Genomic DNA, 11951 nt, shown 5'->3' with positions numbered 1-11951 from the left:
TTGAAAGTGCAACTAACGGAAGCGTGTTAAAAAAGGGTGTAAGGGTCTGGCTAATAGAGCAATGTCATAATAATCGACCAACATATTGCTACATTCATGTAGCAAAACTGTCTTATATATATTATTGTGACTTTGAGACGGACAATGAAATACAACATTCTATAAGTATCCTAAATAGCTTAATCGTTTACGGCTTCATGAACGACAAACGGGACTTGCATCATCAGATTGTTTTTAACTTATTTAACGCGCGATTAAAAATTCATATCAGTTGTAGTAACAGAACAGCTAAAGCTACTTTTATCTAAAACCGTGAGAAAGACATCCGCTGAAAATCTTGAAGTTTCGAACCTCAAAAAAATAATTGTGCATTTTTACAATTTGATAGTTGTAGCGGTCATTCTTTTTAAAGCAGAGGTAGCTGCTTTGTAGGTTATACACATCTATAATTCTTCCAATTTTTCTTCAATGGGCAAACTTTAGATACAAAAAAAATCTTATTTCTAGCCTTTCACGTTTATGATAACCATACATTTGTAAGAAAGAAATCGTGCAAAGCCAATTGATTTAACTAAAACAATACGTCAAGTTTTTCAAATTCACTCACTTTTAAGTAAGGCATCGTTAATATTTTAATTGATTCCATGTTGGATCGGGCCAGAAATAAGTAGAGTCTAGTCCTGCAGAAAATATTCAATATAATTTTTTGAGATAATCTTGACATTTTCCTACTGATTGCTGGATTTTGACTTAGTTCAAAGAAAAACGTTTCTGGAGTACGTTCATTACTCAGATTTAATCAAATTATTTATCTAAGATAGCATTTTCAATCTTAAAGATTGCATCCTGGATCACATCCGGGCATTTGGCATTTAGTTATAACGCATCGTGTTGTACAACGCAACTAGTCTGGTTCGATTAGATAAGGGTTAGGTGATGTAATTGTTGATTAAGGACCGCACGTTTTGATTTTGAATTCTAATTGCGACCAACATTAATTAAAACGTTTAACAACATTAAGGAATTAAATAAATCAGAGTGAATTGTTAAGTGAAATATACTGTTCGAAGATAACGTTTTTCGTCAGCGGCGTGCCAGCGCGGATACTTAAACATTTACTTATCGATATATATTTAAATCCGTGTTTTCTTTTGACATTGGTTGTCTCTCGTGTAGTGTATTTTGGCATTGTGCCTTATACCAAGGTACTTTATGTTCAATTATTATGCAATTGAAACTATGAGGAGACGATGGTGACAGTGAAAACTATGTTTATCTTAAAATCCAAAAGACGAATGAAAGACCAACCACGAATCAAAGCTATAAGAATGAAAATGACGTACAAATTGATGTTAAATTGTTCTGATTGTGTTACGTGTAAAATGAGCTCAAAATATGTTAATGTTTTGCTTAATCATTTTAACTTATGACCGTGACAAACCGACAAACGAAATGTTATATAAAAACCAAGTTTGTTCAGTTGGACAGCATTACTTTCTTTGTTATGAATCTACGCCATAACTGATGTGGTGATTTTTAAGTGTGCTGTCCAGTTAGCTTCTTGGTTATATTAGCTAATGGTAATAAACTAGTCTTACTAATATTATTTTTGACTTGCCTTGTCCAGAAGGGTTTGCGTTGATTCTGATTTGTTTGTTTCTACACGACCCTTGCTAAACTCAAATATGTGAAAGTATTTTAAACTTGTGTTATTGTTAACCAAATTCAGTCACTTTACATAAAATCAAATCATTTTATTTGTTTTAGCCATGGTATTTAATTGTTAAAATGTTGTTAGAAGTTATAATTTATGTTGTACGCAATAATAAATAAAAATCTAAGCGTTATCCTTAATCATCTTTAAATTTAAAACATCCAATGCAAACCAAATCAAACAAAACTACCTGCCATGAAGTGAAAAAGTGCCTATGCTTTTAAAAGAATGATTCCCAATTATTCTACTAGGTTCGAAATCATAAGGATTTCAGTGGGTGTCCCTCTGACAGATATAACAAAACAATGGCTTCATCTTTTCGGACATTACAATTTAAATAATTTCTTAATCGCGTGTTATTATTAATAAGTAAATTGTACTCTAATACATATAGGGGTTTGTAGTTGTTTTTTTTACTTGTGAGTGATTAAATAGTAGCTGAACTAGAAGGTGTATATCCTTATTGTATCGTTTCCTTTTTTCTATTTTACGTGATTTAATTGTAAACACAAACAAAAGAGTGAGTTTCGTACAAATGCGCGATCTTTTCTGCAGAACTTGGCCCCTGTTCTGACCTTTTTATGGTTGCTAGATAAATTACCAAACACCGAAATGAAAGAACACAGTATTTCCTCATATTGTTCGAATTTCGCATGCCTAGCGAATACCACAATGTATATACGAATGAACTACTAAGATAGTAAAATTGGTTTAAATGGCGATTCGGTTTGTGTTATTAGGATATGTATCCTTGCGATAACCATACGCGTACTATTCCTCTTGGATGAAACGAGCGGCATTGGGTTTCAGACACTGTCAATGAATTACGTAATAAGGTGGCGAGTTTAAAAGTAGGCCGTTCTTGAAATTCTGCAAAGTGCATTTTCGTTAGTGCAATTGTTTGAAAAGGATATAATTACCAAAGGAAACTTGCAGAGCAACTCAATTGTCTGACGTTCATGCACTTCTACAGATTGAAACAAATCAGACATGGAATAAATTTTATACAGGAAGTTTGAACAACCAGCATGCCATAAAATTATTGCATTTGACTGTTTTAATCGATATATACAATGTAATGTTATTTTGCACTCTACTTTGGACAGATAAAAGTAAGCGAAATACATTTAGCAAACAATCTTTATGCCAAAAGGTACCATGCATCATTTAGCAGTCGTGAAACATCTTTTTCGCAGATAATAATGTAAAGTAAGTGAATATTGTAATTAATCAATCAAAGACGTGCCTTCACACCAAAGTTGGCATGTCAGGATAAGTGTGCCATCGGGAAACTAGCACAACGCTCGGGGCGGTTAGTTCTTACGGAGTAACAACCAAACACTTCATCCCTTGTCCCGTAAAGGCTTATCCAAACATCCCTGCCATATACTTCTGATACCAGTGAAGTAAACCTCGGATGAAAATGTGCGTCCAATGTAGGGCTCTTAACAACGTCCACAGAAACATTAGCACGGTGCTCTAATCAACTGAGGTAGCCAAGCGTCTCGTTCTTACCCATATACACTGCAAAAAATAAAGCAGCCCACCCGAGAATTTATAGACACTTAACAAATCTAGCAAGCACTATAAAAACTAGATAATAAAATAACAGCAATTGAATTATTCATAGCTTAATGTGTAACAATGAACGCTGCATGTCCACTAAGATTTTTAATCTAAAATTATATCCAACTTTGAACAAAATCGGTCTAAAGGACTCTGTTACACAAGCACATGCTTCTCGTATTATTTGCAAAGCTCTGACTGCCAATTAAGCTCTGTTTTAAAGAAAGAAAATGAAATTGTAATGTGTAACTGAAACAATGAAAATTCGAATTTCAGATTAAAAAGTTGGATGAAAATGATTGAAAATTGGAATGTTTACAAAAATCTCAGTTTTGTCTCAACTATGTAATGGTCTAATAATCAATTGAAAACTGTCAGAGGATCAGTGAAATTAAATTTAAAATTGACATAAAATATAAACGAGATAATTGGTTTCAGCCTCCGCCCAAACAACTTGTAAGCTCAAATGGCTCAACAACGTATCGGATAACGGTCTCAAAAATTGGTGTTGTTCTCTGTCAAAACTACAGGAAATGTTTATATGCTAGAAATTTACGAAATATATAAATTTGTGGTTGACAATGATTCATTTTCATTTCCTAGTCATAAATTGTTAAATTATGCTATGTATGTTTCGAAAGAATTATCGGATTCCATTGGGTTTTCGATGAAAAACCTTTTTAAAGGATGAAACTTTTGAATATCACTGTTTGTTAACGAATTATGCTAACGCGGGAGCAGACATGTCAATTGACTGTCTCACATTCATTTTGTATCTTAAGAGCGAGCGCCAGTACCAAGCGAATTTATAACAGTGTGTAAGAAATCAAGCACGGAAAGCATATCATAGGTATATGATTTATGACAAAGCTACCTGCGTATTTAAATGATTTATAGTTAATAATATATTGTACAACGGGATTTTTTTCAATCATTTACATTGTGATGTAAATAATGGGGTGTCAATCTATACGATGGGCAACAACAGAAACTTGTCCGTCCAAACGCTTTTCTAAAGTCTCTCATTGATAATACATTAATAATGGGATCTAGTCGATGTCTATGTAGCCTAATCACGTAAAACTAGCATTATGATATCTAGTTTGCTAATGCAGCCAACGCCAAATATCCCGAATAGAATGCACCCAACATAAAAAAGACATTAGACACGATCCTTAATGTCTTGGCAGCTTTTATTTGGCAATTTAAGACATTTTCTTATTAAGAGAAGTTTGGCCAATCGTTTATCAATGAATTTCATGGGTCTTTGATTATTCTGACCCTGATTATGATGCTGGCCATGGTGGTGATGGTAAAGCTCATTATGGAGGTCAAGGTTTGTTACCCTGTGGGACGCTTAATGGACAGGCGTTTGTGCGCTTGACTCCGTTGATATAACCGCCTCCTCACGTTTGCCTTGCATTCGGAATAGATTTGTTTTACAAAGAAATGAAAGATTTATCTCTGTGGCAAGGTATTTTTTATTCCAATATAAGATTATATATTCATACATTCAATGATAGAAATAATTCAGTTCCATTCGTACAAGCGGTGATTTTGTGCTTAATACAGCAATTTGTTCTTTTTTCAAAGAAAGCTTGTATAATGAATGAGAAGTCAATAGTATAAGTGAAAAATTAAACAACGCACGCGCATCTGTAAAACTGCATGTGCGCTTTTATTTCTTTATTGTTTTTAAAAAAAAATACGATTCATTTAGTGCCTTATGTGTCATTTCTTTCGATTCGTTTGTATTAACACTTCGCTAGAGTCGGTAAAGCAAAGCACAGCGTCGATGTCAATTTGCTCCTTTTTGATTTAACTGAAAAATATTTCTCTTTAGCTATAAATGAAGAATATTCAATTCAAATCAAATCTTCTGAATTTGCATATTTTGAGAGATTGGAGTACGTAAAAACCAAACCGGCTGGAAATTGTTGATTGATTGATATTATTAACTCCCTTGGTACCGGTCCAATCAAGCTCCTTTCAACTAGTCATTTTCCTCAAATTAACATATTGAGCCTTCTTCGATTGTCTGATGTCCTTATTGGTCGTCTAGAACTAGGTAAGAATACCAATTTCAGTTGAAGGCTAATAATTCCTGACGGAAAAATAGTTAATGAATATAATTGGTATTCTTATATTTTTATGTGTTAACTTCAATTCATTTTTTGTACTTTGTTAGGGTTGATGACGTAGAACAGAAAAAAGTAGTCTACCTGTAAAAGGACATGTAGTATTTAGAAACCGCTCTTATTAATTATTTCTTAATTATAACTGTGTATTTCAGAAACCTTTTTTATTGCAATCGAATTCATAACAATCTGAACCATAACATAATTTGTTTCTTTACAAATGGAACTAAGAAATAAGAACATTCAACGGAGAATTTAATTGAACACATTAGTTATTCAATTGAGAAATATCCGTCTGAAAGCGACCTCTCATACGTCTCAATCTATATCACCTGTCAATCAAAGCTGAATAATGAAAGCAGTAATGGAAATTAAAATGCAAATGAAAGAAACTAACTTCTCAGTGCATTTCAAAAAAATGCAATCATAGTTACACATGCAATTAATGTATTAATGCTGTTGACTTTGAGTACTTAAAATTGACACAGTACTCCTCGTATTTAGAAAAAACAGTAAAATACGCAGAAGTCCACACATATGAAATATATAAATTGCACATTCAGCTTGATGTTTATGGTTAACTAAAGTTTCCAAATTGCTTTTGCAGTATCATGCGCACATCATTCCAAACATCCAATTACTATCATTTCAAGGCTTTCGCAATGCATTTCTTAGAGTTAAATCGACACCATTTATTTGCGCTATCTGTTAAGAGCAAATTAATGCGTATTTCGCTGATACCGCAGACAGATTTAAGTAGTATGCAATTTGAATTATGTAATGTCTGATTGAAATAAACATCATCCTTACAATACTTTTTTGTGTTTCCTGCAAACGATACGGATAATCATGTTTCACAAATAACTGCGAGTTGTTAAAACATAGAAATGTTACCACAACAACAAATCTCCAGTTTGACGTTAAATATTGAATATCAGTTCTTTGTTCATGTCTGAGCTTTCAAACCTATCATGCTTTTATTGTATATATGTTTAATTGATTGCATTGTATATATCATGTAATGAGGAACACTTTGTGTTCAACTAACTTAATAAATAAGTTGAGTCTTGAATCTTGAACCCAACTGCAAATAAAAATATGCATTTTCAAAGCCCAATTTAATTCTAAATATATTTTGTAGAATCGATCATTCTGGATACCAGCGCCTCGATTTGGTTGCGACTGTTCATTGAATACAATGTATTGTATCACTATGAACAGTTCCTTTCGCATACGTTTTCTTTCTCGAACTGCTTCAACTATTGACATCTTCAACTGCTTGGCCAGTAATCACAGAACAGAATTAAGCCGGGACCAGTATATTAAATAAGGTAATGTCGTAATGGAAGGAATTACTTTAAGACACACTCCTCTTGAATTACTCACCGGAAAATGCGTTGACAGAACAATTGATTGATTGAAGTATGTGTTTTGTACATGCGGAATGACACTAATTAAAGAAGCCCGTTGGTCCGAAATGGTGTCATCTGAATTGACTTGTTATGGCGTCCTCTGGCGTTTCGCTCTAGAAAGATTTATATTTCTTCGTATATATTGTAGTTTCATCAATTTCGCAGAATAGTCAAAGCTCATGTGAAAAATATCGCCCATTTTATCATTTTTCGCATGATATCTCATAATAGCAAGTCGCGAATGTACCCGTTGTTTTTGTGTTTGCAGTTTCTTGAACGTTGATACAAACCGTCTTCTTAATGCATATCTCGTATACACTTCAAAGGGTCAGCAGAAATTCACAATATTTAAAATAAAAGCGCAAATTTCAATTCACATTAAGCCAGTTTTTAATTCCAAACAGAATAAACAAATCTTTTATCGCAATGCAAGTGGTACACCCCATGACTATGTTGACATGATCTGAAGTCGAAGTCAAGATGTTCATGTACAAGTCTGAAGGAAGGCCAAGATGCTTGAAATATGAAATTGAAGCAGGATGCAGTATTTTGATTTCATTAATATTTTGCATTGTTCTACGATTCGGCTGTATGAAATAATTCCTTCCATATAGTTACATACAATTGATTACCACAGAAAAAATCCACTGTACAGCATAAACGGTAAGAAAACGTCAGCGTGGTCTAATGTATATGGTGGCAGCCTTTCGGCCAAGAGGTGATGTGTTCGAACACCACCTCTTCAAACTTTGGGCACTTTCCCAAGGTATCTCATAAAGAACACTAGCACTGGTAACATTAATTTCAGAATATTTTTTTTCGAAATAAAATCATACCCATATGTATTTTTTCCTGTAAATTACATAGCACAAGGCGTGCTTGAAATTTGAAATAGAACGTTCTACTAGGAATTGTTCCTAGGACAAACAAAAACAAAATTAAGATTTATGCCGAATACAGAACTTCTGTGAATTCTGACAGAAAATTATAAATTAGTATTGAATTAAATTCCAGAATGGTACAATTCAGCATTCTTAGGTTCTGTAAATTCAATGCAACGTCGTAATTGCATCTGTAAAGCCTCTTATTACTTTGTTTGTTCTATACGATATGGAGTAAATATGTTGGGTGAATAATACAGGGGCATATATGATTTCATTGCTGTGTTGATAACAACAAAATCTTTGACAACATTGCATCCATAAATAAAAAATAAAAACGTCAATAAATGATTTAAAGGGAAGGTCGGGCCGTTTTCGATTTAATTAGTTTTTTGGATCGTTACTTTTAACAAATAAGTAGTTTAGTGCATTTTACATGAACCATATATACTATTGGAATAAAAGCATAGTCTTTATGATTTAAGGTCATTTATAATACATAAACAATTATATCTAAAACGTTGCCCTTTTGGTATAATTCATCGGACTACACTTTTCACCCAAATCACAATTCCATTCTTGACAGTTTAATATCACAAAACAATTATTTGAAACACAATATGTAAAACATAAAATTGTCTCATGTCGGCCCATTGTTTACATCATAACCACCATGAAGTGTTTTGTCTAAACATCTCTGAAATTCGACGATTTTTTTGCCACATAGTGCATTCAATATAAGGAGCACATGTGTCAGATGATATAAAATGAAATTTTACATTTTATTCATTATTTAAGAGGTCAAGTAGGTTAGTTACGCATGGACGTTTAACCTGATTTTTCCAAAGACTTTGGATGTTTTCTGGAAGTTTGACCGCTCCTTGAAAGTAATAAAATCATATTTTATATGACTAAACGTATTTTTAACGTATTTTGAGAATACAAAATACATTAATGAATGACAAGTTAACAGTCCGGAAGTGAAATAAGTGGTCAATATCGATTTCCAAGGAATTTAATCTTAGACAGTATATATATTGAGAACAATAATTCTGACTCTGTCCTTAAAATGATCTCCTCTAAACTACAATTGAACAGTTCAGAGCATTCATCATTAAATCCTATTATTCTAACAAGCAATGATAATTACACCATTCAGTTTTTTTAATCTACTGAAACATACAATATTGTCTGTTTTGATTTTCATTATTCATTTGTTTTTGTAAAACAAGCCCATGAATAAAAGTAATAGATTATGTCATGTTTAGTATTCGTGGTCATTCAGATTCGTTACATAATTCCTGATGGTAACTCTATGCACATTCTAAACAAGTAAAGGTATTAAACCATTTGATGCCTGTTTTATCAAGCTCATTGATTTGAAGTGCAAAATACTCCTAATGACACACAAGTATACCTTTCTACCTATATTCCTGTCTTTGAACAGAGAAGAAAATCATATTTAATTCTCTCAAGATCACCATGACGACACGTTCTAATAAGTACTCAACAGATGATCATGACGACAAGTTAAAAACATCACTCAACAGATGATCATGGCGATTTGTTCTAACCATCACACAAAGAGATGATAACAACAACATGTTCTAACTGATCTGGCTTGAATGTAAACCTAGGGAGAAGATCTCGTTTTTTAAAATGTCAATCCCGTAATAATTTTAAACTGTTCATGTACCACGAAGTTGCATGAATGGCATAAGCAGAATTAACGTCATTTGATACGATTGTTACAGAGTTGAGAATATAAAACATAACCTGCTCTATAAGGTCTGTTTAGAAAAACAAAAGCGTAGCTTACAATATGGACTCAAACACATTCATATATTGAAACGCAAAAATAAAAGATTATTATTGCCAACATTAGCCAATCTCTTAGTGTAAAATGTAGTAGGTCCACAAATTTGTATTTTGTGCAAATCTGTACAATAGCCTAGCTAAACCACCGATATTTGCTAAAATGTTCATGGTCTCTGAATCATTTAAATACCTATATTCCGATCCGGCAGGAATCTGAATGGAAATATTAAAACTCCTGTAAATAAAAACAATGTTTTCTACAATGCCTTTCTTTGAACAGACACAATATCGCTAGCTCATCTCTGTGACATTACGTGATCTTAACTTATATGCCCAGTTAGCTTCTGCACAGACCAAAGACGCTGTCCGTCTGATTTATCTTCTCGAATGATGTTTGCTGGACAATCTAATAACTGTAAAATAACGTAAAATTACTTTCTGTCGAGACACCAAACTCACGCATATCTCATAGATAACTTAGTTTCTTCGGTCAGAATTAATTTGTTACTGACCTTATATACATTTAGAAAATTGGATATTCCATAGAGGAGAATTTTAAACTTAAAGCACTCTTTTTGCATACAGCATATATAACGTTCTACTCGATCATTCGTACAGGAACATTCTCCCAGCTCAAATTCGGAAATATTTTACAAAATGTTAACGGTGCGTAAATGAGTATTTTAGACCTTAAAGTGATCTAGTAATAGTTTTTCTTTGATTGCTAAATCAATCAAAGCGACAATAATGCCAAACCTCAATAACTCATAAAGTGTAACGAAAGTTGTGGAATATACAACATTTAAACAGCATTGTCTTATATTTGTGTTATCTGTTTTGTTTTGTTTCTGTGTATAATTGCATTGTACAGACAAAATACATTCCGAACCCATTGATACGTTTTCACCAGACCAAGGTTTATAAGTGTTTAGCATTGAGGAGTTTACTTAAAATCTCTTTAACAAGGCAGAATATTATTAATAAATATAATAATTCAGGAGTATCATTTAAAAGTTTAAGTGTGTAGAAAATTTGGTTTTAAATGTTTCCGCTCGTGTTCATACGCAAAATCATTTATATGTGGTTTTATTTCGCTTTGTGAACCCAACGAAATAAATGTGTTCTAATTGTCTGTATTTCAAATTCGTTCGATAGTGTGTTTTAATGACGTGTTTAATAGCACTTTTTATGTTAACGGTGATTTATATTTACAGTGTTATTGAGTTTTAAGCACATGCCATTTATTTCTTTAAAGAGCATATATATAGAAGAATATTTAGTTATTTGCATGATCAAGTTCTAAAGCACTATCTGAGAAACTGTTTAACCGTTTTAAAATGTAACATTCGACTGTATTACCTCTTTCTCCTAACACGACAATACAAAACCTTAAAACACCCTAAAATTCGATAATACTATACTATCTATATAGTAATCATAAGCCTGATTACTTCAATGTAACATGAAAGAAACTTTAAATGTTTCTAAGGGTAGCCATGAGAACATAGAATATTGCTCGCAATTGTATGTACAATATACTATTTCTATTAAGATGTTGATGTGTTGTTTGATAAATTATTCATCAGGCCCCAGATTCCCAAGAATATTAAATAGCAATTAATTTTAGCATTGTTCAAACCATGCAATGTCTTAACACTGTAAGAAGAATATTTTATCATATAATATATAGAGGATACTGTTTTGTTTCAGTGTGATATTTATAGAATAATACATGGTTGATCATGGCTTTTGGTTGATAATTGCCCAAGTGGAAGGAATAATTACCCGAGGGCTTTATTTTCATTGGGCCAATTATCAACCAAAAGCTATGGTCAACCATATCCTGTATAATACATATGTTTTGTCATTTGTTAATGATTTCAAATGGATTTGAAAACATGATTTTTGTGGAATAATGAAGAATATGTCATGTAATTAACATGTATCTAAAAGTCTTGCGAAATAATAAAATGAGTTTGAATGGCATTAGCTGCGAAAAATAACGAGTGACTTGAAATCAAAATATCAAACCTTTTCATACGTGTGTTCAGAATAAGCCTGTATTTTTTCCATTCTTCAAATATTTCCTGTTTTACATCGGCTGATTTGTTCATTTCAATAGGTGAGCACAACTAGGGTCCATCAAGCTTAGGAGCAGTTTCATAAGAATCTCGGCTTGAATGACCCTAGCCAATTCGCTGGAATAATTAACATTTCTCAGCGAATAAGTAAAAGCAAAACGATTCAACAAAACATTTCCTTGTCGCACTGCATTATGACCTTTACCGAATGTAACCTTCCGGTACGGTTTCTGGTAGTACTCGATACTGAAACACGAAAGGTATCATTATTGGTAAAATTAATTTCATTATTATTGCACCGATAATTCCATTTTAATCCCTTTGAAACTTTTGATGTTTAA

This window comes from Mya arenaria, chromosome 12, assembly GCF_026914265.1.
Source record: "Mya arenaria isolate MELC-2E11 chromosome 12, ASM2691426v1".
NCBI lineage: Eukaryota > Metazoa > Mollusca > Bivalvia > Myida > Myidae > Mya > Mya arenaria.
The sequence above is the reverse complement of the archived record's forward strand: the minus strand, read 5'-3'. Positions refer to the sequence as shown.